The sequence below is a fragment of the Calidris pugnax genome, unplaced genomic scaffold (genome assembly GCF_001431845.1).
Source record: "Calidris pugnax isolate Ruff unplaced genomic scaffold, ASM143184v1 scaffold8, whole genome shotgun sequence".
Taxonomy (NCBI): Eukaryota; Metazoa; Chordata; class Aves; order Charadriiformes; family Scolopacidae; genus Calidris; species Calidris pugnax.
In genome coordinates, this window is record NW_015090830.1 from 11,540,690 (window position 1) to 11,568,542 (window position 27,853).

A 27,853-nucleotide genomic window follows, 5' to 3' on the forward strand; every position below is an offset into this window, starting at 1 on the left:
TGCTGGAGATCTGATTGTACTACAGATAAATATTCCAAATCTTTACAAACATTGATCTTCAATACAGAGCTCTTACTGATTACTCAAAAGTAATGCCAATTTCAGTTTCTATAAAAAAATGTCTAATTGCCACTGCAAGGTATGAAATATCACAGTCTCAAAATTTACATAATTTATCTCTATGGCACAAGTTAATTCTTCATCTTTATACATTTTTAAGAATTAGAAAGATAAGGAGCCTTTGTAAATAACATTTATGTTTTCATATTAATAGGAATTACTAATTTAATGTAACATGTTCAGACTGCTGGGAGTTGAAAGTACCATGCGTATACCAGGTGCTTTTTCAAAGTTAAACACAATGAACCCATTACACTGGTGGAAGGAAGTGGCTTTGTTTTTGTTTTATATAACTTTATTCCCTTTAAAAAGAAATCTATTCTATTTTAAAGTTGCCTGCAATCAAGTTTAATGTTGAGCTCTGATGAAAAATCAATCATTTTATAATGGTATGGCTGAGACTGTAGGAACGAGTGAAAGTGCCTATCCATTTTGCAGCTGAGCCTGGCTTATCTGAGTTAGAAACATTATTTTCTGTTCCAGCGTAGACACACTCGGGGAAAAAAAAAAGGCTCATGCTTCAATAAAGGCTGAGAACTCATCAATGATGTCAGGCATCTTCTCAGGTGCACAGCTCTTTTGTGGCCTGAGGAATGCAGTAGTATTCCTTCCCACTCTTTGTGTGTAGGTGTTTTACAACTACAGAATAACAAGCTTTTTTCCCCTCTGCAGCCAATCATGAGGCAGTAAAAGGTGATGCAATTAGGTGTAAACCTAGGCTGAGAAGTTTAATTTCAGTTCCATTAGCTTTGCCATCTGTTTCATCTCAGTAATACAAGGTACTGACAGATGGGGGTTCTGCTCCTGAGTTCATGCTGTTAAACACTGAGCCATTGGCTAATAAACTTACTGCCATTCACGATCAAATTAATGGTAAGACCCTTCTACTCCCCAGCTAGATACCTAGGTCCTACGTAATAGGATCTATGATACCTACATCCTTTCACTGGCTTATCCCAAAGAGAGGAAAAAGGTGGGTTTTCTGCATATCCGGCCAGAAATACTGGAGGGCCTCCCACTCTGGAGATGGGCATGACTGAACAGTAATTTGTGTCTGGTGCACAGTCCAGGTAAGAGATTCGGCTGGGTCCAGTTACAATGCACAGATCCTCTTGCGATACAACTAGGAGTCTTGGCCTAAGCAAGGTGTATTTCTTTTAATTTTATTTTCTTATTGACACTGCCACAAATGTGTGAGCTGAATGATTACAGGTAAAGCACTGCTAAAATAGTTTGTGAGTTATGGTTAATCTGACTAAGGGGCTTGTCTCAGGTGAGTTGCAGTTAAGGACATGAAGTTTACTGCCACACAGATCTGAGATTCATTGATTCAAGTATAATATTTGTTATCTGAACGTCTACATTGGAATCACCCTAGGCTCCTTTTCTATAGTCAGTGAAGAGAAATAAATGTTTCCAGGAAATAATTAATTTCATGCTATAGTAGACATCTAGGTACAGATAAATCATACTATTTCTCCTCGTTGACATCAAAATGCCTTTATTTCAGTAAAAATAATAGCATACCTTACATCAAAACTTGCACTATTTTTCAGATTATTGCTAACAATAATTAGTTTAAGACCAGTGCATAATTCCATACCCATACTGCATGAATTACTTGACCTGTGCTATTCCAGTTGCAGAATCTGAGACAGCGAGACTCATGGGGAGACCTACCTGTTTGCCAGCCAGAGGAAGAGAGCTGGTGTTTCCCAGGGTATGAGATGCCAGGAACTGGGTCATTGAAGTGCTGTAGCCTGCTGCTGTTCCTGGGGAACCTGCTCTCCCATTAGATTATCTTTGTGGACGAAGCTACGATCAATGGCACCTCCTCTCTTTCAGTACAAAGCTGCCTCCTTGAGCCTCAGCTGTAACTGACTGGTAGGTCGTTTCTGAAACTATCTATGTGCTGGTCTTGGAAAAAAAGACCTGTGTGCAATAGGAATCAGTCTTGCCCAGTGTGTGAAGGGGCAGATGTGGGCTCTCAGAAAAAGGGGGTTTCCTTCCTGTTAGGATAGAAAGTAATGGTGCATAATACTTCAGATTAATTTCCAGAGTAGATCAAAGCTAAAAGGCAGGCTTGAAACTAGCAAGATGGCAGATTTCCCTACTGTTACTTTCTTTAAAACAGACAAACAGCAAAAAACAATTCTGACAATTATATCCTTACAGAACGTGAGGCACCAGGACACAGTACTTCCTGAAAAGAAGATGCAGACTGTTTCATTAAGCATAAGAAAACCTCAGATTGAACCTGCTCATACTTTTTTTAGGAAAAGAATCCTGTTGGTAGAATACAGCAGAAAAGAATGGAGACACACCTATGAGGAAAGTAGATACCATTTGCATCCCCTACCAGGGATCCATGATGGTATATAAAGGAAGAGGAAACCTGTCACACTGAGATAGGAGTCTGATAAAAATAACCTCCGAAGTACTTCACTAACTCACTGCTACAATAGCTGTAAGGTAAGTCTCTGCTAATCACTGTGGTTAGAGTTCTAAATTTCTTTCTCAGACTATTTACTACAGATATTAGTATTTGCTACAAATGTTAATTGCACTTCTCTCTCCTTTTTTTTTGCTTCAAACTGAAGTCAATAATTTTCTTTCAGATCTGAAAAACAAACAAACCCCCACATTTTAAATGATTTTTTAATGATTCTTTTTCTCAGAATCTATATTTATTCTGGAGGAGGGGATTGTAGGACAATATGCTTATATCACATACCACTTTCGTCAAAAGGATGTCTTGTAAAGGTATAATGCATTATTAAGCGTAAGTCCTCACAAACAAGGGTATTTTTGAAGTTGGTCTTTTTATGTCAATTTTTCTAGATGTGACAGAAATACTCTTCATTTGTATAAGTTTATACAATTTTTCCACAGTAACAGGTTTGACTTATTGCTTTTATCTGTAGATTTAGGGGGACTCAGATCTATTTCATTTCTTAAAATCTGTAGATAGGATCTTTTCTTTCTTTCTTTCTTCAGTGTTATCGATTGGTCATTTTCTCCCATAGAAAAGGTGTCAGGGTATATTTAACCTTTCATATAGTTCTGCCCCTCCCTTAGCATTTTGTTTGAGCTCGTTTCCTTCTGTAGGATTAACTTCCAGTTCTGTTCTGAAATCCAGGCAATAGAAGCGTCTGTTATGCATTTCACTTCTGTGCCTCCAGTTGCTAGTGATAACACAATAAAGTGTCATCCATGTAATAAATCTGAAGCATTGTGATTTCTTTTAGAAATCTAAATTAAATTATGTCCTTCTATTGAAAAAAATTGCTAAGGAGTAAATTAAATCCTTAAAAAAATGAGAAAAACGTTATGGACTTTTTCTGTAACAATGACCCAGTAAAAGGAGCAATTTTTGAAGGCAATTCATGAAGGGGCAAGAATATTGCCATGAATCAGGAATATACTAAGCCAAAGCAAAATGAAAAGTCCATCCCAGCTTCAAAGAGCTTATAGCATATAATCAAAAGTACCAACTGGAGACAGTGGAAAGCATAAAAAAAATGAGACATAGGGATCCTGGTACAGCAGAAGTATAAAATCTTCATGTTTTAGAATCATAGAATAGTTTGGGTTGGAAAGGACCTTTAAAGGTCATCTAGTCCAACCCCATGCAATGAGCAGGGACATCTTCGATGTCCTGTCCAACCTGACCTTGAATGTTTCCAGGGATGGTGGATCTGCCAACTCTCTGGGCAACCTGTTCCAATGTTTCACCACCTGCATCATATGAAAATTTCTTCCTTATATCTAATCTGAATCTACCCTCTTTTAGTTTAAACCCCTTGTCCTATCACAATGGACCCTACAAAAAAGAGCATCCCCATCTTTTTTATAAGCCCCTTGTTCATTAAAGATTTCTCTAAGAAGAAGGATTTTTAAGATAGATTGAAAGGACAATAAAGCCAGATGTTTACAGACTGTTCCAATAAAAATAAGAGTGAATAGAAAATTAAACTTTAGAAGGAGGAGTCAAAGTTTTCCATTTAGATATGACAATAGAGAGGTACTTGGAGAGGTCTGTGAATTAAAATGAGTATGTTTGATATAATGGAGAAGACATAACCAGAAGAGAAATGGGCAAAAGGGAAGCCAGGATGAAATTCCTTAATTAGGCAGTCTGAAAAAGGATGGCTGAAAATTATTCTATTCTTAAAAATCAGAAAGGTGTTGCAAGGAGATGGCAAGCTGCCATTTTATCAAAGTCTAAAGTTGAAAACAGTATATAGAAAATCTGCAAGTATTAACATAACCTTGATTTTTGGATGACATTTGTCAAAATCTGATGATGCCAAACTAAGCACTGAAGTGTGAAGTGAGGTGAGGGATGGCAATGGGCTGGGAGAAAGAACGCTGAAGTGCTAGTTATTTACGTTAGAGAGACAAGCTGAGAATTTAAGATATACTTTTGGAATATGGAATTAAAGCAGTACATTGCCTGCAAAAAGTTCAGAGTTAAATCTGCATCTATGACTGAAGTTAACATTAAGAAAATATAGAGAATGAAGAGTTCTGACTGAACCCTAGAAAACACTTAAGAATATGAAGAAGAAAACGTTCTTTAAAATTATACACTATGGTTATTAAAGAGCTAGGTGGAGACACGGGAAATGGCTCAATCTTGGAGGGCAATGTAACACAGAGGAGACTATGTTGTGGAGAAGAATTTGGTTAACTATCAAAGATGGCTGACAGGGGGAAGGAGCATGTGGATAAAGTACAATTCTAGAGATCTGGCTAGGAAATGACCATTTGAAAATCTGGTGACAAGGGTTTAAGCTGAGGCCAAGATGTGAACTCTTAGAAAGGGCTAAGTGCAGGTGTGAAAGAGGTTTGAATGCCACAGGGTCAGAAGGACACATGCAGGAGAGGTGGTGCGACGTCCCTGCTCCTGCGCTCACCTTCCAGAGCAACTGGCAGAATCTGGATGGCTCAGGAGCATAGGGACATCACAGGACTTGCTCTACAGCTGCTTTAAGCAGCTCTTTCTCTCACACCACTGCCAAACATGTTCACAGTTGAGACCACAGAAGAGACGATACCCACTGCTGTCTGCCAGGCAGTGAGAGGTGCAAATTGTCGAACTGTTGAACTTTATGGAGGGTGGTCTAGACACTCACAGAGATCTCCTCTCCAGAGGTCTCCAAAAAGGGTGCAGAGGTAGTGTATTCTGAGAAAAAAGCCAAGGGGAAGAGCAGACAGTCAAGGATTTGGAGGAGGAGATTACAGCCAAGTCAAGAGTAGATAATAGGTATCTGCTTATTGTGATGCATTTCCAGTGCAGTGCTCAGAGCTCCTGGGGTTTCAGCTCTGTCATTCGCAGAGTACTTTGCCATCTGCACAGCAAATGGTGTGAAAAGGTGTTTAATTCAAGGTGGCAATCATATAGAACAGTGAGTAAACGATGGACTAGGCAAGAGGGAATAGCTGGTTAAAATCATATATTTTTTACACTTCCAAAAAGTTTTAAGACAGTTGATTAATGTTAAATCCTCCTTGAAATTTTACTTGGTGCTGACCTCTATAAATCATTTGTAATCTCTCTCAAAAAAGCTTCATCGTTTGATAATACTAGTGTTGAGAGTTTTCCTTTGATTTTTATCCCTTTATAACCACTAAAATAAGAAAGTAAATTGAATTGTAACTCTCTTCATCCACGTTACCCTGTATACATCTAGTTTCTTTCTGTAAATGTATTTTGCCATTTAGTGTTGAAAGTTAAAGAGAAGTATTCAATTCTGTCCACAGGACAATAAATGAACACAGCATGTGTTTGTCTATACAGCACATTTAATCATTGGGGTATAATAAGCATCACTGAATATATCTTGCTGTATTTGCCACAGATTCCTAAATGATAGCATTCAGGATTAAACCTGACATTTGGAACGAAAAAAAAAAAAAAGGTATCTGCTGTTTAGGAATTAAAATCTGAAAATATTCTCCAGTCCCTTGTGTGAAATTAAGCTATATAACTGTACGTATTTATAGCCTGATGTTTAACATGCTTTATCTACTGCAATGAAAATTTTAATGACGCATTAATATGTCTATTTTTCTTCATATTTTTCACATTCTTTTTCATTATGTGTCCTCTGCATTATATCTTCACCTCTTCTGTATCATTCCACTATGTTAAACCAATTATTCTTAGGACTAACTAAACTTACTGCTACCAAGTGCATTATTTACACACCTAGCCTGACTTCTAATATCCTGATTCTTAGGAGCACTAATAAGCTTCATTGTGTTAATTAAAATTCCACTGTAGCTTTCTGATACAACCAAACAGAAATGTAACAACAACAAAAAGTAATTCCTGTAGAAATTCCATCATATAAAAATGTCCACTTACTATGAATTGGGAAAAGAATACATTTTTGAAACTTTCTCCAGAATCCAATTAGTAAAGATTTGAAAACCTCAAATGAAATAGTCTGGTTTTTTAAGTTTGCTACTGAAATTGTTATAGAAAGTGAAAAACTGAAATACTTTTTTAGACATTTTTTGGAAAAAAACCCACAAGCCCACTTCATTGACAGAAAGCTCCACATCTTATCACCTTTAAAAAATAGGCCTTTATTAAATGCCTAAACATGTGCTTAGGAACTTGAATTCAGACTCCTACTCTTTAAAATATTGATTTCCTAGTCACCAGCACCATTGAGCAGCTTCTTATAAGACTCAAATGCCTGATGTTCTGTTAGCCATGATTAATGCAGGACATACTGCATTTTGACTACAGTGCAGCGGGCCTCACTAATTTTTTCATTTTATGGGAAAAGATGTGATAAGATGAATTTTGACAATAAGTAAAAAATGTACATAGTCTTCAGTCGAATTTTTCCCTGTTTTCATATGGAGCCATAGGCTGGCTATGAAAGTACTATTATCAGGCCAAGTAGAGTATCACAGTGCAAAATTTCCCTTGGGAACACTACTTATGAATTCCTAAAGATTTCTCACTTCATACTTATTGTTGCCACCTATCCATGGTCTCAAACTCATACTTTGGTTCTCACATTACACATCGACTTGTGACTCCTCTGATGTACATCTCAAAATGTAGAGGGCCTGATATTGCTGTTCAAAACAGCACCACGTAAACCTTTCCATTCTATGCCACATACAGTGGGGTCTACCGTTCCAAGTGGCTCTTGCAGGATGTGGTGCCTACCTGAGACAAGGGTGGGCTTACCAATCACATACTTCCCTTGCATTTGTTTGGGGAAACAAAAAACAACAACAAAAAATCTTTACCTCTTTTTTGTTCAAGAAACACTCATTGCCCCAATGAAGCATTTGGTCCCTGGCAATAAATAGCTTAAAGTCTGAGACTTGTTCACCCAATGTTCTCTCTATATAAAAAATGCTTGAGGCACACTTCAGCATTGTACAGAATAACTTACATTTCGCCCAATGTATTTACTTGATCTTGTAGGGGCATTTGAATGTATGAGACCATTTTCTGCTTCTTGCTGAGATTGCCTTGTAAATCATACACTTTGTTTTGAGAGGTTTTATAGGCCATTTGTGGGTGGAAGTGACGAGTCAATAAATAGTGCAGCTACATATCTGACGTATGGAAAAGGCAAATTGACTGAAAGTCTTAGACTGATGTGAAGAGATACAAAGTACATGAATATACTGTTGGTAGGTCTTGAAAATAAACTAGATTATTAAAACTAGCAGTATTGGCAAACAAGAAAATGACAATTAATTTAGCCAATTGTGTGCACTCCTATTTCTGCTAGCAGTCAGCCCAAATGAAAAGATGAAGTGAACTGTGGAAAAATTCCAGACCACAGACTCAGCCTAACCATCTAGGTTCACAAATCCAAATTAGAAATCTGACTGTAGATGTTCTGAGCTCTACTCCTTTGATTTATTCATCCTAGAATCTGACTCTGGGCCTGAAATACTTCAACGACAAGAGCTTGTATTTTTAATCAGTAACTAGACGGTAAGTTGTGTAAGGTATGTATTTTATTTCTGCTTTTGCCTCCATTTTGGGAATAGCTACAGATAACTGAGGCTTCTTTTGCTTTTTTTTTCTTTGTTACCCACTTTAATTTATCTTAGATGGGTCCAATTTTGTAGCAGAAGTTAGTTTCAAATCTTTTACAAATCACACGCTCTTTAGGGAAACAGGTGCTAAGGACTGAGAATTCCTTGGTATTCTTGAAAGCATCTTGATCTGTGGAACACGTTTTTTTCAGCTATGAACTGGAACTGCTGTGTTTTCTAGTTGATTGGAACTATTTGTTCTCTCCAAACAAAACAAAACAAACCCAAAGATTTTTAATATGCTTTGACTTCTTTTCAAAGAATCCTATAAATCCACTTAATATAATGCTGTGAAGTTTCATTTTTTTGAAAATGTTGTTTATACTTTGTGAAAAAATATGTAGTTGCATATATAACATCTGATTTATCCTGTATGCCTACAGATATCAAGCAGAATAGGTCTATGTCTTGAAACAGGGTATCTGATATTTTTATGAAACATGTAGCCTGTCTTTTGAAGATAGTTTTGAATGAACATATCTTTGTTGAACAAAATGAAATAACCATTTTGGAATGCATTCAGGCATGAAAGATTATGTGGTAGTCTTACAATGTGACTTCAGAGCAAGATGCTTTACAATCTAAATCGAGCAGAACCAGAACAGACTACGTTAGAGGACTGCCTTATAGTTGTAGTTTTAGAATGAGGTGGTGAATAGCCTTCTGTACTGAGGCACAGTAAGATATGTTAATCGCAGCACTGCAACTGATGGCTTAGAGTCCAGGGTAGAAGACATCAGTGGCTTAGAAAGACAGGTCCTTGTCATAAAAATGGCAAGGGTGTCATATGCTCTTTTGCTTGAATAGGTCTTAGCTGGACTTATCATAGATTCATAGAATGGTTAAAGCTGGAAGGGAACTTGAAGATCAGTGAGTTCCAACTCCCCTGCCATAGGGAAGGACACCTCCCACTAGACCAGGTTGCTCAAAGACCCATCCAGCCTGGCCTTGAATGCTTCCATGGATAGCACATCTACAACTTCTCTGGGCAGCCTCACTACCCTCACAGTAAGCATACAGAAATATTTTCTGTGTTTGAACATTTATTCCCAATTGAGTGATGTTCCATATCATCCCCCCAATGCAGAACACCTGCAGAACTTGAGGTTCACCACCAATCATCTAATGCAGCAACAGCTGTTTGTGTAGGACTTTTTGTCCACTCACTTAGTGCAGTGTGTAGAATGAAAGAATCCTTTTAGTTTCTTTAGGAGTCTTTTGGTTTGGTTTGGTTTGGTTTTCTTTTGAGGGGGGTTGGTTGTTTAGATTTTGGCTATTTTAAATACCAACTGGATAGACTTGCATGTGCTGGACATTTTTTTTATTTTTCCCTTGTTGTTGTTTACTTTATCTAACATCCCCTTGATCAACTTTCAAAAGGAGTGTAACACCTGCTCTGTGCCTTCAGGATCTCAGAAATCGTAGTGGATATCTACTAGGCTCTTGAAAATAAGCAGCATTGAAGGGGCTCAGAGCTTAAGCAGGAATAGATGCACGCTCTGAGCTGTTTTTACAGCTCTCTGACACCAGTCACACTATGTAAATATCTGGGCCCGGTGATGAAAACAGAGCAATGTATCTATACTTTTGCATGATCGAGGCCTAACCTATGCTACACCTTAATACATCTTTTTCAAGCAGTCCACAATTATTTGCTTCAGCTTTATCTTTGCTTTTATGGTATGCAACTAGTCATCTAAGCTATATGACACTGCTGCTGTTCACTGACAGGATGACAACCTTTGTAAACAAGGCAAACAACGTCAAGGAGATTTCTAGATAGTTTTGTGAACACTTTCCCCCTGCAATCTTTTAAATAGCAGATATTGGCAGCATTTTATAGAGTTTTAATTCTGATATACAATTGCAAGAACTAACCAGGATAGCTCATAGAATTATTTACCAAAAACAAGTTTAGACTTGATTCAAACTTGATTTAGACAAGATTCAAATTAATATTATTATCTGTTATCTGAGCAAATAAATTCTTGATTTTAATAATAAACATTAGGTTTAACACAAAAGAGAAGTTCTAAAAAAAACCCTGAATGTACAAGTTCTGTTTTATCTGCATGTTACGACTAAAAATACATGGTTAAAAAGAGATAAATTTCTTAAATTTGGTCAGTTTTATCTCCAATATCTAATATCAGCATCATGTAAGTAAGCATTTTCCCAATAAGAGCACTAAATGACATTTTAGATAAGCTAGTGTAGAGCTAGTTAATTTGATATATCTACTGTTTTTTCAGTAAGGTGTTCAGTAAATTGAAAGTCTGCTTTCCCCCTCTTTAAAATATTGTATGTTTTTTGCACTGTATAGAAATGAGACTGTGTCTTGAAAGACAGACAACCTTTTAAAAGTCAGATAAATGTAAACTCATCATTCAACTTAGCAATTAGTAATACGTTTTACGTCTATTCAGAATTATTTTTCTCTGGCAAGGACTATTATTCTACTTTTTTTGTTGTTGTTGATTCTCCTTCACTTTTTGACATTTTTATATTTTTGGCTGAAATGTTCGTTATCATGCTTAATCCAATTTTTTAAGTCTGTAGGCTCCCCCATTCTCTTAACTAAAACTTGCCTAAAGTTTCTGTATGAAACTGAAATGAGATTTAAGGAGTAAGAGATTTGCATTTTGTTGTGTTGATGTTTATCTCTAGTAAAACAGACAATGAAGCTGTTGCATATTTCCAGACTACTAAAAGTAGAATTAACCCTTCTATTCAAAAGATGAAAAGTTGTTAAGTATAACTACAGGGAATAAAAAAAGTTCTGCAGTCAAGAGATGAAAATACTGTTGTGCAAAAGGAAGCGAGAGTCCCTTTGCTCTACTCTTGCCCCAAGAAAACACATTGTGCAGGTGTATATTTAGAACCAAGGACGGATGTCATATGGTAGGTCCCTCAGGCTGCCTGACAGCCAGCAAACTGCTAAAGAAGGGGTAACAGCTGCTTCCAGTAAAACTGCAATGAAGATGGAAGTGGATTAAACCCAAATTTGCTGCCCAGATCTCAAAGGAACAAATATGGAAAAAAGGCATCCTGTGCCTGAGGAAACTGCTTAATACCATCAAATGAGAGAGCTCCAATAATGTATCAAAGACCAAATACAAGACAGTTGAGAGACACTTGGAAGTTGGAACTGCACAAACTTCTCACACTTGACGCAGTAGGCCATCCTGAAAGGTGTTATACCAGAGAGACAGCTGCCTGGAAATGTGGGTACATCAACAAAAATATCAACATACCGTAAGTAGAACATTGCAATAAGCACTTAAAATCACACAATACTAACATCAGTCTGCTGTGCAAACTAACTAGCTACATTTAATTTTATGTTTAGAACATATGAAGATATATAAGGAAAGAGGGTCTCTTTAAAGGCATAAAGATTACCCATGACTGGGTTGAGTGAAATCCTGTTCTTCTTTATACCAATTTAAAGATAACACAGCAGAGACTGTATTTCAGTGTTCTTTGCCAGAGTAACCCAGCAAGGATCACATTAGCACCACTCACCAATCATGCTATTGTACTGTTTTGGTTTTACTGTTAATACAGAACTTTGTGCTGGAGACAAAGTTCTAAGAAGCTGGAAGAAATGCAAAGATATGATTCCCACCCTCCTTTTTTTTCTAGCTTTTCTAGCAAAAGAGGGTTTGCCAGCTTATAGCATATTTTGCAAGGAGGTAGCAAAACTACTGAGGGAGAAATTCCCTCTTCTAGTGTACACACTGTGTTCTGAGGCACTGCTGGCACAGTTATGCCAATATAACTCTAGAGAAAAAGGTGGCAGCTTCTCACGTTAGTCTGTATTTATAGCTCTGGGTTAGAGGGAGATTGAAAAGGCCATTAACACTTGTATGTGAAATGCACTGTTCTCTGTAATTTCCACTTCTAAAATGATGAACTGCGAGGACTCAGTTTGGTGGAGCTCATGAATGCAACTTCATGTAAGACTTTCCACTCTGATTTTGTATTTCTAGTTAGTAAAACACAGGCAAGTTAAAACTCAAACAATATGTATTTCTTGTAACATTTGCATTTGGGCTAAGGGTGAGGATTGTCATCTACTTACTTAAGCCATTTTCTGACCTTGAGTAAACAGGATCACAAATTGCCATTAGTGGCCATCAGATATAAGAGTTGCTTTAAGATGTATCTTTCAAAACAATGAGCTTTTTCTTCCAAACTGTAATCTTCCTCATGCAGGAGAAAGAAAAAGTGAAAGGGTTTTAATGTAGCAGGGCTTTACTTGGTGTTAGAGTTAGGTAGATAGCCTTGACAGTAGCCTGCAAGTTGTGGAAACATGTTGAAGAATTTGTAAAAGGAGCAAACTAATATTGTAAGGTTGAAATTGTGTCGGAACTTTAAAATGAAGCTAAAGTTTATAGAGATTGAGACAAACATGTTATAGTTAGTTTTCTTTTCTTCCTGAGACAAGAGCAAAAATCTGAAAATAAGGTGTTGGAAAACTCTGATCTTATATTTTTAATCTACTCTAAACCAAGAAATACTGAAATTACAGTAACATTAAAAAATCTGTTTTAAAAAATGCATAGCCAAATTAAAGAGTCTCAGATAAACTTTGAAAAAGAATGCAAAGCTTTAGATGCTGCTTCAGACTACCAGTGCAAAAATTTTTTATAATGAAAATCAATGCGACTTTGAATTTTCTCAGGATTTATGTGAATTCAGGGATTGAGGTCCGGCACTACATGACTTCTTTTCTGTATTATTTGGGTCCTTACAGCTTTTCCAGTTTTTCAGAAGAGTGATCCATTTTGCAGTGTTTAGAGATTTACTATGCAGACGTGAAAATACCAAAAAAAAATTATAAGGAGGGTCTAGATTTAGGAAGTGGGAGACTCAGACTTGGTGATTTCCTCATAAGTACTCTAACCACCTGGTGAGTGATTATTATAGGCCAGGCTTGTTCAGCCATTCTGCTACCTGTTTAAAACAATCAAGTATTCACCATTGTTTATTTATTTTGTTTTTTTCCATTCCAGGTGACTTTTGCAGTAATTGACATATAAAGTCAGATACTCTGATTTTTTAGCTATATGGACGGAGAAAGAAACAGACTCTAAAGCCAAGTAGTTCTATCCTAGTCCCAAAGACCATTCATGATTTTGATATATGTCCCTGAAGTATCTTCATGGAGAATTTTGACGATTATGGAGCCGGTGTCTTCTCATGAGGGAAAAAAAGTCTTTTCAAAAATTAAACTCCAAACAGAGCTGTACTTGGACCTTCTCAATTCTGACCTAGTTGTCCCCAGTCCTGCATCTCTAACTTGCACTAAAATTTGCTAGTGCTTTTTATGCTCTGGACCAGATATGAATCAGATTTCTTTTTACTTTTCTCAAAAGTCCCATAGGATTATTCATACAGGATTGATCTTGTCTTTTCAGTTTACTCACTCTTTACAGAAGGAAAGAATAAAATAAAACCTCTGTTCATGCACATTCCTGCTGCATAATATCTTCTTGAAAAGGGCAAATTGTACATTTAGACCACTCATGATTTTACAAGATCAAGGCTAAGTTGATTTTTTGAGTCATGCTGATTAGACTATATTGTGCTAAACTGTTTTGTCTAACTGTGTAATCAAATACAGTATAAGCTGTCTGTTGCCAGCAGCTTACAGGTACCAAAAACCAAAAAAAAAACTAACCCAGTAACTAATAAAATATGCAAGTACAAATTCAGGAGCAATAATTTTAAAATACAAAAGCTTTACAAGTATTTCAGCACAAATCTCATCAAATACACATTCAAATTCAGGGCTTTAAAGATAAAATCACACAGTAACTTTTAAAACAGCAGCCTATATCATAGTTAAGAACAGTTGAGAAGTTTTTGCAAAACCTGGCAATTTATGCAATATGTTTACAGCCAGATATGTAAAGGGTAACTTTCTCCAGTGGCTATGATAGTTAACATTACAGAAAGCAGGCTGATGCACTTTATTCTGGTACGTCAAGCCTCTTTCATAAAGGAGGGTTTGTTGGGTTTTTTTGTATGTAGGAGAACAAACACTTTGGTATGCAAAGTTCAGCTCTAAAGCTCATACCCTCATAGATTTTACATACTGCAAGAATAGTGCAATGAACTAGTCTGACCTTCTGACACCATGTAGCCTCAGGAGCTGTATCTTCTAATTCCTGCACAAATAACCTGTGGTATTAGAACATACGCTTGAGAGAGACACCCGTCCTTGATTTTAAAGTTCAGGTAGTATTTGCTATTTATTTATTAATTGTTCTTTATCACTGTATTACTGTAGTGCTCAAATAATCTTCAGCAACAGCTATGAACCTGGACTCTCTAATACTTGTCCCTATATTTCTTTCCCAAAAAAGCCATCCAGGCCAACTATCCTGCCTGAGAAGAAGACAATCTTCAAAAGCAAAATCTTCCTCTTTCAGATGGAACTTTTTTATGTATGGTGATGATTTCTAGCTACATAGTATGAAACCTAGGCCCCTCAGAAATTAACACACGTGCTGCCATTGGCTTGATAGCAAAGGGTTGTGTTACTGAAAAAAAATAGAAGTTTATGAGGGCATGGTCTTTCTCTTGCATCACTGACGGAGTTCTACCTCCTTCAAGATCATTAGTAAGCTAAGATTTGGAAAAACAGGCAGCACAGGGGCTGGTGCAGGGGGTCGGTGTCGAGTCCGGGCCAGCCCCTCTCTGCCGCTCCCGCCTCCTCACCCTTCTCCCTGCTCCAGCCCGGGCCCTTCCCCGGGGCTGCCAGGAAACCCCTGCCCCAGCGGGGTCTCTCCCGGGGCCGCCTGGAGCCCCTCCTCCCCTCCTCCTGCTCTCCCCTCGGGGCTGGCAGGGCTGTTTCTCACCCGGTTTCCCTCAGCCCTGGCTGCCGGGCAGCGTTTTGCCCTTTCTGAGCCAGGCTTTCCCCGCGGCGCCCGCCCGTGGCTGAGGGGCTCAGCTGTGCCCTGCGGTGGGGCCGTTGGAGCCGGCTGGAACCGGCTGTGTCCGGCACGGGGCAGCCCCGGGCCCGCACCGCAGCTCCCCGCCTTGCCGCATAAAGAGCACACCATGGATTTCAGTGCTTTTGGTTATCTTTCCTCCTGGAGACAGTAAAATATTGTTCCAGCTGTAGCTGTAGCTTTGCTGATGCATTCTCCTCTCGATATGGGGGTTTAATGTGGCCGGGGTTTTATGTAGCCAGGGTTTCAAAAACCAAACAAGCATTTCCCTAAGTTTAGGAGCTTAGCAAACAAAAGAAAAAGAAAAAAACCCACATTTACTGTTTCTGATAAGTATTATTCATCAGAGTCCTCTTTAAGTTGAATGGTGTCGATAAAATGGTGGCTTTTTCTTTGTTCCTTAGCTTTTAACCTTTACCTTCCACTGCTGGTCACGCTCGGTTCTGTCTCAGAGCCTCTGCACTCCAAGCATTGATGCTGTTTTAATCAAACAGGTTGGAGCTGGAAGTGAATTACTGGTTTTGCTATTAACTTTGTTGATGACTAAGACTTCACTGTCAAACCTTGTCAGTATTTAGAAGATACTTCCTAGTCAGGGAGAAGAGCAAGTCCAATATTCATTCGTGGGGAGCTGATTTTTTCTGAGCAGAAAATGCAGTCATAATCTCCTTTTCTCTCCAGGACACAGGCATCACATTGAATGAAGAGGACCTGAATCCTGCCTTTGGTTCAAACACTGACACTGTTTTGAGAAGATTCTGTACTTCTGTTTTCTCTCCTTTGCCATATCCATTTCTTTGGTGAATTTTTCTTACTCTGTATTTGAATACCCCACAGAGAGTTCTAGTTGACTTCTAGCTGTAATAATAAATAGAAAGAATAAACAAAATGTTTATACAAACTTACCCTTTCAGATATCTAGTCTAGTGTTTTATATTGGATACTAATTCAGAATGCAGCTTCATGAGAGGTCAAGCAAGCCTAAATGTCAGTGCACCCTTTGCTCTGGCACATTTGCTTATCTTGGCTCTCTGACGTGTCAATTCACTTGCAATGCCAGCAGAAGACTAACCTTAAAAAAAAAAAAAAAGAAAAAAAAGAAAAAGAATAATTTCCTGCAAGCTCAGTCAGTTGAATTGATTCATTGGAAGGCCAATTGAATGCTGGAGCTGCTGCAAAGGGAAAGAGATAGAAGTGGGGAACTGTTGTAGCTCATTTTAAATCACTTTATGCTGCTCTAGAATTATTTCTGATTCACCAAGAAAAGTAAACAATTTAGAATGCTTCATAGAAAATTAGTGTCGGCCATGTTAATATATCTTCTGTAATTTTTTAAAAATTATAATTATTTGTTAAGTGATGTTTCCTGGAATGAGGTGGTTGAGTATTTACTAGTTTTTTTAACATCAGCAATCTAGAAAAATATAATGCTTGTATGTTTCTCCCTCACCTCTGGTTTCTGATCACAAATAGAGTTGGCTGAAACTTTTTTTCCTTCTATCTTGTAAAGAAAGAAAAAAACCAGAAAATTATTTCTTCTTATCACTTACTTTTGGTGAGTTTTACTTTGGTGTTCTATGAAAACAATAGCAGCAAAAAAACTAAGAAAAAGGTGGATTCACTATTTAGCAGGGTAGTGAACCTAGTGACACAGGACATAGAAAAGGCCAAGGTACTCTATGCCTCCTTGCAGAAAAGAAGGCTACAGCATCCTCGGCTGCATTTGCAAGAGTGTGGCAAGCAGGCCAAAGGGTAAGTTATCCTTCCTCTCTACTTAGCATTTGTGCATTTGCATCTGGAGTATCACAACCCTGCTTTCAGCAGGGGTTTGGAGTAGATGACCTCAGGGGAGTCTTCTCCGAGCTTAAGCATTCTGTGATGCTAAAAACATAATTTCATACACATAATACCTAATTATCAAGACTAATGATAATAATGATAATTGATTACCTTTCTATATAGCTTTTTGAGATACCACAAACCTCTTGGTAATCTAGTAACTTTGTGAGAATGTATTGTTTTACACATCCCATAAAACATGATTATGTATAAAAAGTTACATATCAAAAGTGTGAAGTGTAATTATTAGTATTTTTCTTTAAATTAAAATGTCTCAGTGAAAGTTCTGATAGTTCCCACAATAAGAGTCTGTGGCATAAAGATATAGTACTGAAAGGAACCTGCTCTTCGCTGAAAAGAACTGTGTAGTATACAGCACACATAAAAATGAAAAAAAACTAATTTTTGTTAAAGAAAACTGAATCTACAGAGAATTACTAAAAAGTGGAGTCACAGCATAATGACATAAAAACTTCCATGCTGACTTTTCTGAGACAAGATGTATGTTACAATTGTGCTACATTAATAAAAGATTAGCTAAATATGCCAATTATCTCTTCAGTGTAAAATTTCCCCCTCATTCAGTATCACTAGGAAGTTGGGAACTATTTTAACATTTTATTCCATTTTAATCATCTTTACACAAGGACAAAATTTACATTAAAAAAACCTGAGTTTGGTTAAAAATAGCACCTTTCTCTTTTTAATTTCCACTATATTATTTTTGCTTCAGATGTTATCAGAATAATTGCTAAAAGTTCTGGCCAAATTCTGTCATGAGCAATTCCATTGTTTTCACTGAAACTGCTTGTAAGGGGCTTGATCCAATGTCTACAGAAATAGAAAGAGATATTTTTCTTCTGATTTTATTAAGGGCTGGAATAATTTCATAATTCTGTGTTTGTGTTCATATATAGAGAGTATTCAGTGAAAATAGAGTGGATTGGGTTTTTTTTCATCAAGAGAGTTGATGGATATTCCAATATTCATCAATATTCCAAATGGAAACGGTCAGTTGGGTTTTTTTTAATTTATTTATTTTAATGCTTTTACTTTTATGCAGTTAGCAATGACATCGGGAACAGTTCATATACTCAGCCTGATCTAATCTAGTTGGTATAAACTATTGATTTTAGTGAGGGAGGACAGTAACAATCCCTCTCTGATGAGAGTTGTCTTGATTTGAGGGCATATTTCTGCATCAAATCCCAGGGCAAGACTGTCAAATGCTTCTACAAAAGCTTAAAAACTGCAACAATCAGAGCTCCTTGGAAGTTATTAAGTGAGAAGAAAAAAAAAGCAAAGAGATTCTATTAAACATAATAATGCACTTCTGTGTGCTTTTTTATTCGAAATGTGCTTCTGTCTTGTTAAATTAGCAGAGGTTATCCCTGTTGTAGCCATGTCTATCTGCTTTATAAATATACATTTGACATTTAAAAATGTGACTGTTTAAATTTCGATTATTTGTTGCTGAGCTCTTCATTGTCATTTTGAAGCTAGAGAATACCATTACAATTGTTGGAATCCTCAAAAATATAATAACTTTATTTTCAATATAACTGAAAGCCAAGGCTTTCAATGCATTGGGGGCAGCCGTTTCCTATTAATTTCTGCTTATCCACATTATGTGAATTGCATATACAGAACTGTACATAAGGGATTTCAATACCCTGTTTCAATTAATTTCTAATGATAATTGGGAATCAAAACCCTTTGTACAGCTTTGATAACCCAACGGAAATATTTTAAGGACTTCTGTAAGTGTTTAGGGAAGAACTCTATGTCAAGCATTTAAGTTGACATTAAGACAACTACTTATGCTTTTTATACTTTTAACCACCTTTTTCATCATTTGCATCGCATTTGGGGTTTAATTCAGAATCTCTGGATTAAGTAGGAATCTTTCACAAGCTTCAGTGTAAGTTAGCGGTCAGCTGGGAGTGGGAATTTTGTGTCTTAATGGATGAGATCTACACACTTCCTATCCCCTGGTCTGAGCCACACTCCATTTTGAGGAAACAGGATAAAAGTGAAAGAGGGACAGCCCAGTACCGTCCATCTTTTCTTCTTCTCTGCCAGCCCCAGCTCAACAAACAGCATTTCTTGTATTCCCAAAGTTAAGTTGCATGCAACATTAACAGAAGAAGAAAGAAACTTAGAGTAAGAAGCTGTTAATTTAAGGTCAGAAAAAATAAGTATTGTTGCAGTAAAAGGATGTAGGGAGGTTGTTCCTAATGGTAGTTCTATAGCAAAAAGGATCTAATAATGATATGGCTGCAGGCAGGGCCAGTGACAAGAGGACTGAGCGAGCTGTTAAAGGAACGATTTGAAAATATGTCTCTAAACTATCTGGCATGTTTTTCCTGATTTTAGAAAAAAGGTTATTTTCTAATTATAGATACTTAATCTTAACATTCTTTGGAAAATGTTGTATTCAACTGATGACCTAGAAGGAAATAACTTTGAGTTCCCATGCAGAAAAGATGAAATTATCTTCCCCTATTTATTAAAAATGTTTTCTTTCTGTTCCATAAATAATGCTGAAACAAAGTTACTATTAGAATTGATATGCTAGCGCCTTTGCTCTCTTTTATTTCCTTATTTAAACTGATGCTCTGAGGTGCTGTGCATGAATAGCCCTGAAATAAAAAAGGAATGATGCACTAAAGAGAAAAAAGTCTTAAAGGACATTATGCTGTGGTGCCATGTTATTAGTATGCTTAGATATTTTAAATTGCATACTATATGTTTGATTGGGATATTCATATAAAACCAGATTCCTGGCTTAGCCAGCTATTTCCAAAAAGTTCCTAAGGTAGAATTTAATTTTCCAGATAAATTCCTGCTCACCGTGATTTTTACTGTCCAAACAGACGCACAAATAAGCACGCAAACAGACACATGAGCCTTTCTGTAATGGGAGGAGTTTCTTCATATCTGAGAAACAGCTGGAAATCTTCTGTAGGACTAAGGTAGGATTATAGTTCCATTTTAATGTTTATACTCACAGATAAAAGCTATCGCCCATGCAGCAGGGGAGATAAGATGGCTGACAGCACTAAGCTGCCTTCACTAAGCAATGCTGATGGCTGCCTTTTTGGCAGCCTGGGGCAGTATGCATGATTAAAGAGAGAAACTTAAGCTAAACCAGCCACTTTAAAAACAAATACACTTTGGAATAATGTTAACTCTACTTAGCACCTAGGATTTCACTGTATATATCTTAATAGTCTTAAGCAGCTCCCTTTGTAAGCAATTCATCCAGGAGTTAATGTGTCAAGTTTAATATGCATCAAGAAACGCTCATTTGTAACTAAAAGGTTCATAATGCAGAGGAGCTTTTCATCTTGGACATGTAATCACCAGCCTTCAAGCAGAACACACCAGAATATACATCCTGTGCTTAAGCTCTAGGACTGCCACAAGAAAAGGCTGGCATGAATTTTCTTGCTTTTATTTGCCTGCTCAGCTTCCTGGATTCCAAAGAAATCTGGATATACTGGACAGATGCTGAAAATGTGCAGTAAATAAAAACCTATTCTCACCAGATATTGTATATGTAAAATTTAAAATGCATCTTCACAGGCTTAGTAGACAGAAAACAGCTGGTGAGCCAGGAATGCTTTTCCTTTTTTCTGTCTTTGCCAGTAGTGAGCCTGGTCCCACACTGAACCTATTGGGAATGTTTGCCTATTTAAGGTCACCGAAAGATGAAGAACTGATTAGGGGTAATCAGGCATACTTGGACTTTCAAGTGAATGAATTTTCATTAGCTGAAGGTGTAACCTTCTCCATGCAAAAAGGAAATACAGTACACATGTCCAGGTCAGTGCTTAAGTGTTAAATATAATATTTTAAGAAAGATTACATAGACGTATCACCTTAATACAGCACCCATTGTTAAGCCACATGCATACCATAAAAACCCCATGTCCTTTTATGGACTGTGTGAATAGAAAATGAAATACTATGTCCTTTCTTTCTACTGGTTTAGACTTCAGAGTAGGAGAGTTAATATCAACATTTAATTTAAATACATAATTAGAAATAGAGCTATTAGTAAATATCAGGTATTTGTCACCTTTGCAACAGCCAGACAAATTTTATATAGCCCTTCTTATTAGTAAACACCGAAGCCCAGTTTGTGGATGAGAATGCAGTGAAGAAATGATCTACCCAAGCCATCTTACAGAATTAACTTATGTTAGACCTTATGTCAGCTTAATTGCAGACCAGTGAACTGCTTCTCCTTGCAATACCTTGATATATTCTCATCTAACTTTCTAGATGGAGTTTAGCTGATAATGTAGTCTACGCTTTAAAAAACTGCAAGACTTTAAAGGGAAGTTTTAGTAGGCACACTGTCTGCAACCAACTGGGTGAGGAAGGCTGAAGAGCAAAATTCACAAAGTCCTAGAAGTAGAAATATTCATGTCTCCTTCATTTATCTTCAAACTGCTTTGAGAATTGCTTTAATTTAATGTTTGTTCAAATATGAGATAGCCTTGACAGTTATTACAAAAGAAGAGAAACTCTGCATTTTACCTTTTTATCTTTAATTACATTAAAGAATAATGATGTACTGTCTTTGGTAGCTGGTCTTCTCAAGAACATCTATTCCGACCTTTCTTTCTTCTAGAGAGATCCATGATTTTTCAGTTCCATCTGGTTATCTAAATTTAAATGTTGTCATAAGAACACTATGTGAAGTTTTTATATCTGATGTTCACAGTCATAAAGCCCAGTCTCTGCAGAAGCAGCTTATTGTCTTTCTGCATACAAATTTTATCATAAGTTGAATAACAGATCCCCTTAATGATATTCCAAACAAATGCTATTGGTTAACAGACTCTCTCCTAACACTTTCTTTATAGAATTGGACTGTCTTTTTTTTTTTTTTTTTTTTCCCCAAGAATGTGTATATTCATCAAAGACAATGTTTTTTAAAGGAATACACTGATGCAAATAAAGAATCAATTGGTCAAGGTGTAGATATTTGGCTTAGAAAGCAAAATAGCAGTTTGGGTCAGTTTGGAGCAGTTTGGATCTTCAGAAATAGAGGTCTAAATCCTTAATCTGATTTGTTCACTTAAAGTGGAACAGCCACAATAACAGACCCTAAGACCCTCAGGCAGTTTTTGATGACTTAGAACACTCTCCTTGCTTGGGGGAAAGTGGTAAAAGGGGGCTTTGAATAGTAATGCTTTTGCAGTAATCAGTTGTGTAGTGTTCCCTGTAATCTTTTGTGAAATATTTGTAATGCTTTTAGTTGTAGAATTGTGCTTTTTAGAATGTTGTGGGTGATAGGAAAACAGATCTTTGTTTAGCTCTAATTCTATAGAATTACCTAAATAAGAAAATATAAACTTTTAAGTTCTTGAGAAAACCTGTGTGTTTTTAATTGGTATTAAAACAACACCCAAGTAAATACACATAGCAATAAAGAGGTTCTGTTCCAGGGAATGCAGAATCTAACAGAACAATGATGTTCCATTAACATAAAGTATTAGAATCAATCTACATATTATAATCAAGAAAAAAAAATATAGACTTTACGTGCCCTTTCTAACTTCATGCATTAAATCTGTAACACAGCTAGGGACTATTTCTAGAATCTTAGTACATTATTTTACCATTCTTGTGACAGAAATTACTCAGAGGTTCTGTGTTTGTTATAGAATTATGCCAGAGAGCTGAGAAAAAGAATAGAAATTATCTGTCAGAAAGCCTTAATATGTAGTTATGGCTGTACTACTAGCCATAACTAGTTAATAACTAGTAGTTAATGCAGTACTACTATTGACTGTGGTAAGGCTAGAATTTCATGCAAAATTTTAAACGCATCATTTCCATAGAAAGCTTGGAAAATGGTAAGATTGATCAAGTATGCAAGTTATTCTAAATATGCAAACTAAGGACTTGATCTTGCAGCTTCCAGACATATTGAGGTACTATTTGTCTTTACCTACAAGAATCCCTTTCAAAATTTCTGGTAACTGAAAATACCTATCAAATTTATTTTCAGAGACATATATAGGATACTTTGTATATCTGGACACCCTGGAAAGTAGGGGTTGTCTCAGTCTGCAAAGGCTCTTGAGTCCTCCCACCAAGAAGCTAGGATCCTGAAAACTCTAATTCTAGGAATGACTATCATGAAAAAAAAAGGTGACAGACAATCCCTTATCAGGACAACATATTAGTATGCAATTGTGGGACCAAATAAGATATGGTCACCTCTGTTCTGAAGTTAATAGCTGCAGTAGCCAAAGCTGTACACGAGTGTGGGAATAAAAGCAACTGGATGTGAATAAATTAGGCATCAGTAGTATCTGAAAAGAGAATGGAGCTGATAGGAAAATTTAAAAAGAAATATTGAAATAGGATAGGTCAGTGATTCTTCAATTTTGGGGACAAAACAATTAAACACTGTTTTCAGAAAACTAAACCAAGTCAATAGCATTTTTCTCTTTTTTTTTTCTAGACCACAGACTGCTGACAGAAAGGGTCAGCTGAAGAAAAAAGAGGGGCAAAAGAGGTAATTTCTTCTGCTAAAAAATACAGTACCAAAATACAATTTATTCTCAATATATGATAACCTAGGCAGTGTACCTTAAGTTAAGGGTAAGCTAGACATAGATATGTGGGTGTGCTTAAGCACTGTTTTTCTCGTTGGCTACCTCCAGACAGGCACTCTGGAGCTGACAGGTCCCTGTTCAGGCCCTCATGTGCTAGGAGTTGTGTAATATGGGTCTTAGTTCAGTTAAGACACAAATAATGCTGGGGATCCTCTCGGAGGGAATGGGATAACTGAATTCTCCAAAACACTGTGGGGATCCATTATATATTTCACTGAATTTCACTGAATTTCTAGAGTTGGAAGGGACCATAGAGATCATCTAGTCCAACTCCCCTGCTGAAGCAGGATTGCCTAGAGCTAGAGCATGTTACTCAGGACTGCATCCAGGCGGGTTTTGAAAATCTCCAAAGAAGGGGACTCCACAACCTCCCTGGGCAGCCTGTTCCAGGGTTCCGTCACCCTCACCGTGAAGAAGTTTCTCCTCATATTTGAGTGGAACCTCTTATGTTCCAACTTGTGCCCGTTGCCCCTCGTCCTCTCGGTGGGAACCACTGAAAAGAGTCTGGCTCCCTCCTCCTTCAACCCTCCCTTGAGATACTTGTAGGCGTTGATAAGGTCTCCCCTCAGCCTTCTCTTCTCCAGACTAAAGAGTCCCAGCTCTCTCAGTCTCTCCTCATAAGGGAGATGCTCCAATCCTTGAATCATCTTTGTAGCCCTACGCTGGACTCTTTCTAGTAGTTCCCTGTCCCTCTTGAACTGGGGAGCCCAGAACTGGACACAGTACTCCAGTTGTGGCCTCACCAGTGCAGAGTAGAGGGGGAGAATGACTTCCCTTGACCTGCTGGCTACACTCTTCCCTATACAACCCAAGATACCATTGGCCTTCCTGGCCGCAAGAGCACACTGTTTACTCATTGTCATTTTACTGTCCACCAGGACCCCTAGATCTTTCTCTTCAGTAGTTGCCTCTAGCGGGTCCACCCCTAACCTATACTGGTACCTGACATTTTTCTTCCCCAGGTGCAGGACCCTACACTTTTCCCTGTTGAACCTCATGAGGTTCTTCTTTGCCCAGCCCTCCAGCCTGTCCAAGTCTCGCTGGATGGCAGCACAGCCCTCCGGGGTGTCAGCCACTCCTCCCAGTTTGGTATCATCAGCAAACTTGCTGAGGATACACTCTGTCCCCTCGTCCAGGTCACTGATGAATATATTAAACAGCACGGGTCCAAGTATTGACCCCTGGGGGACTCCACTGGTTACAGGCTTCCAACTTGAACCTGCTCCATTAATAATTACCCTTTGGGTCCTGTCACACAGCCAGTTCTCAATCCACCTCACTGTCCCCTCATCCAGCCCATACTGCCTCAGTTTCCCAATGAGGATGTTATGGGAGACAGTGTCAAAAGCCTTGCTGAAGTCAAGGTAGATGACATCTGCTGCCCTCCCCTCATCCAACCAACCGGTTATGGCATCATAGAAGGCTATCAGATTGGTCATACATGATTTACCCTTGGTAAACCCGTGTTGCCCACTTCCAATAACCCCCCACTCTTCAACTTGTTTGGAGATGACATCTAGTATGAGTCTCTCCATCACCTTCCCAGGGACAGAGGTGAGACTAACTGGTCTGTAGTAAAGATACACAACAACAGTTTTCCTTAATGACCACTATGGGAAGACAATTTAAGAATAATGAATTGATAAGAACTAACTGATTGACTAGCCTGAACCAGCTATGACCTTGTCTACTCGGCTTTAAAAAGCACTGTTTATATGCTAATTCCAAGCTGCATAATATATTAATTTAAATAGAGATGGGAGACGTCTAGGTTTCATTACCTCCTTTTCATTTTATTGTCTTTCTTGCTTCTCTTGAACAGCTGTAAAGGCAATGACAAAAAGTGAAGTACCAAGATGTCCCTTTATCTCACTGGTCAGTAAACTTGATATTTGAACAGTGCAAAGGATGCAAAATTTTGGTGTTTGTATAGACAAGAATCAAGAGCAGACCAATACAAAGCAACTGAAAACAGTTCATCAGAAACAGAATATATTTGTGACAACCAATATCCCACCTTTTTTGGAGACAGAAATGTACGTGGCCAGCAGAAAGGTGAGGCTCAATGAGGCCCTGGACAACCTGGTCTAGTTGGGGGTGTCCCTGCTGACTGCGGGGAGGTCGGACTAGATGACCTTTGGAGGTCCCTTCCGGCCTGGGCAATTCTATGATTCTATGATTCTATGATTTCATATCATCTTTGTAATGCCTAACTTTATGGAGCTCTTTGCTTATTTAATCCCTTGACATTGACTTGAGCCCAAAGATCAGTTAATTTTTGAGAAAATGTACCAAAATGTACCTTTTGAAGAAAGAAAATTTTAAAACTGTAAATATTGCTGGTTTTTTTCACAGTAAAAAAATGATGAAGAAAACCTAAGTGAAAAGTTTCATTTCTGTCAAAATAATGATTTCTTGACCAGTTTTAGGAGTGATTAGGAAAATCACGTCATTATCTTTCTAAGTGTAGAATTGAAATGCAAATGCAATAAAATGGTTTGTTTAACTACAACCTTTTAAAAAAACATTAAGAGAGAAGAGATGTCAGGAAAGATAGGCATGTTCATTCAATTTTGTCTGAAGAGGCTTGTGTTTTTTTCCATAAAGGCCTTATATAAAACTTCACAATGTGTTATTAGCCTCACTAGCTCTCTGCTGCATATCTTTTTTTGCCCTCTCTTATACTACAAAGTTGCACATTTTCTACAAAAGAAGTGAGATTTCATAATGCCGACTACAGCAAAACAGAAATTGAGAAAAGAAAAGGCAGTAGTCACTTGAGGCCAATAAATTATGACCATAACTATAGCCAGTATCATTTAAGTACTGTTTCGTTTCTGATGATAAAGCAGTAGCTTATCATACTGCTGACAACTGCCAGCCCCTATGGCCCCAGCTTATACCTTGTCCATTTGTTACCCAGCCATCTACAGTGAATTTAATATAGTGGAGTAAACAGTCACGCTCGTCAGAAGCAGAAATGGACTATGGACTCAAACTTAAACCAACACAAAAGAATGCTAACCAGACAGAGCAAAGTGATGAGAAAAACTCACGTGAAATCTTCTGCTTTCATGTAGCTATGAAACATGTCCATAGCTGACCTCAGTGGAGAGAAGAACTAACGTCATTTAGGCGTGAAGACTAACCAAGAGGGGAGCACACATGTAGTGAACATCACTGGTAAAATTTTAAATGTTGCTACTTTTGGTACCTGAGTTCACAAAGATGGTAGTAACACCAACTTAAATATATAATTGAGCTTTATGAAAGTTTCACTCCATGGGAGTATGTAACTTGCATTACTTTTCTATTATGGCAGACTTCCCTAGTGGAGGGATATTTTAACAGTACATTTTAAATCATGCAATCATGTAATACAATGCATCATACAATGAAATCAGACAATTCAGTGTGATCTCTAGCATAATTAAAATTATAAAATATCACACTATTTTCCTCATGCAACCCGTAGCTTCTGCTTGAATTACTGCGAAATAGTCTGCTGAGCTGTCCCCAAGCCATATCAGTTTTATAATGGAAGCACATGCAGAAGGTTCACTAGGTCCAAATTTGTCTGTAGGTAGCTATGTGGTTAGTTATTTAAAAAGTTCTTCCTGTATTTGTACCCCTGTATTTTAACTGTATTTGTTAAATGTGAAAGGTTAGCACAGTGTAAGTGGGAGGTTCAAGTGTTTGTCTTGATGAACTATTCTCAAGTCCCTGAGTGATTTTCTGGTAAGATAAAACACCCTCAAATGGTTGATGTCACAGTCACGTGAATTAGTGTAATACGAGCTGGATGACCTAAATTCAGACCTCTACTGCCCATACCAACTGATGGGGTCAGCTGATGTGTGCCATGGACATGAGAAGGAAGCAAAGAGAAAAGCTTTCTTATCCACGTTTCTCTCAAATTTCAGGAAGGTTAAAAAAAACCCACCCAAATGCTAACAGCTCTGAATCCTTTTTTTTTCTAACCGTCACTACATTAGAATAAAACATGTTAACAGTATGAATTAGTATGTAAATGTATGTGTGAGTTTATATTTATGTATATATTAGTAACTATAACAGTAACTACTCCACCTGCAAATTTTCTGGAGTAATGACTGTGCCGTGGCCTGCTGTTTGAGCCATAAATTAACACCAAGCAACAGCTGATAAAGAATTTTCTTTCTAAGGCTCTTGTAAAGGGTCATCAAG

At 37.6% G+C, this 27,853-nt stretch overlaps 1 long non-coding RNA gene across 2 annotated transcripts; it reads left to right on the plus strand.

Annotated features, from left to right (window-relative positions):
* The first annotated feature begins 10,152 nt into the window (after positions 1-10,152).
* LOC106887303 lies at positions 10,153-27,010 on the plus strand. Of its 2 annotated transcripts, none has more exons than XR_001411853.1 (6): positions 10,153-11,460; positions 15,849-16,919; positions 19,844-19,981; positions 23,494-23,547; positions 25,470-25,702; positions 26,728-27,010. It is a non-coding gene; the product is annotated as an uncharacterized LOC106887303 (long non-coding RNA). The 2 variants fall into 2 exon arrangements; XR_001411854.1 differs by having other exon boundaries at positions 19,883-19,981.
* The last annotated feature ends 843 nt before the right edge of the window (positions 27,011-27,853 follow it).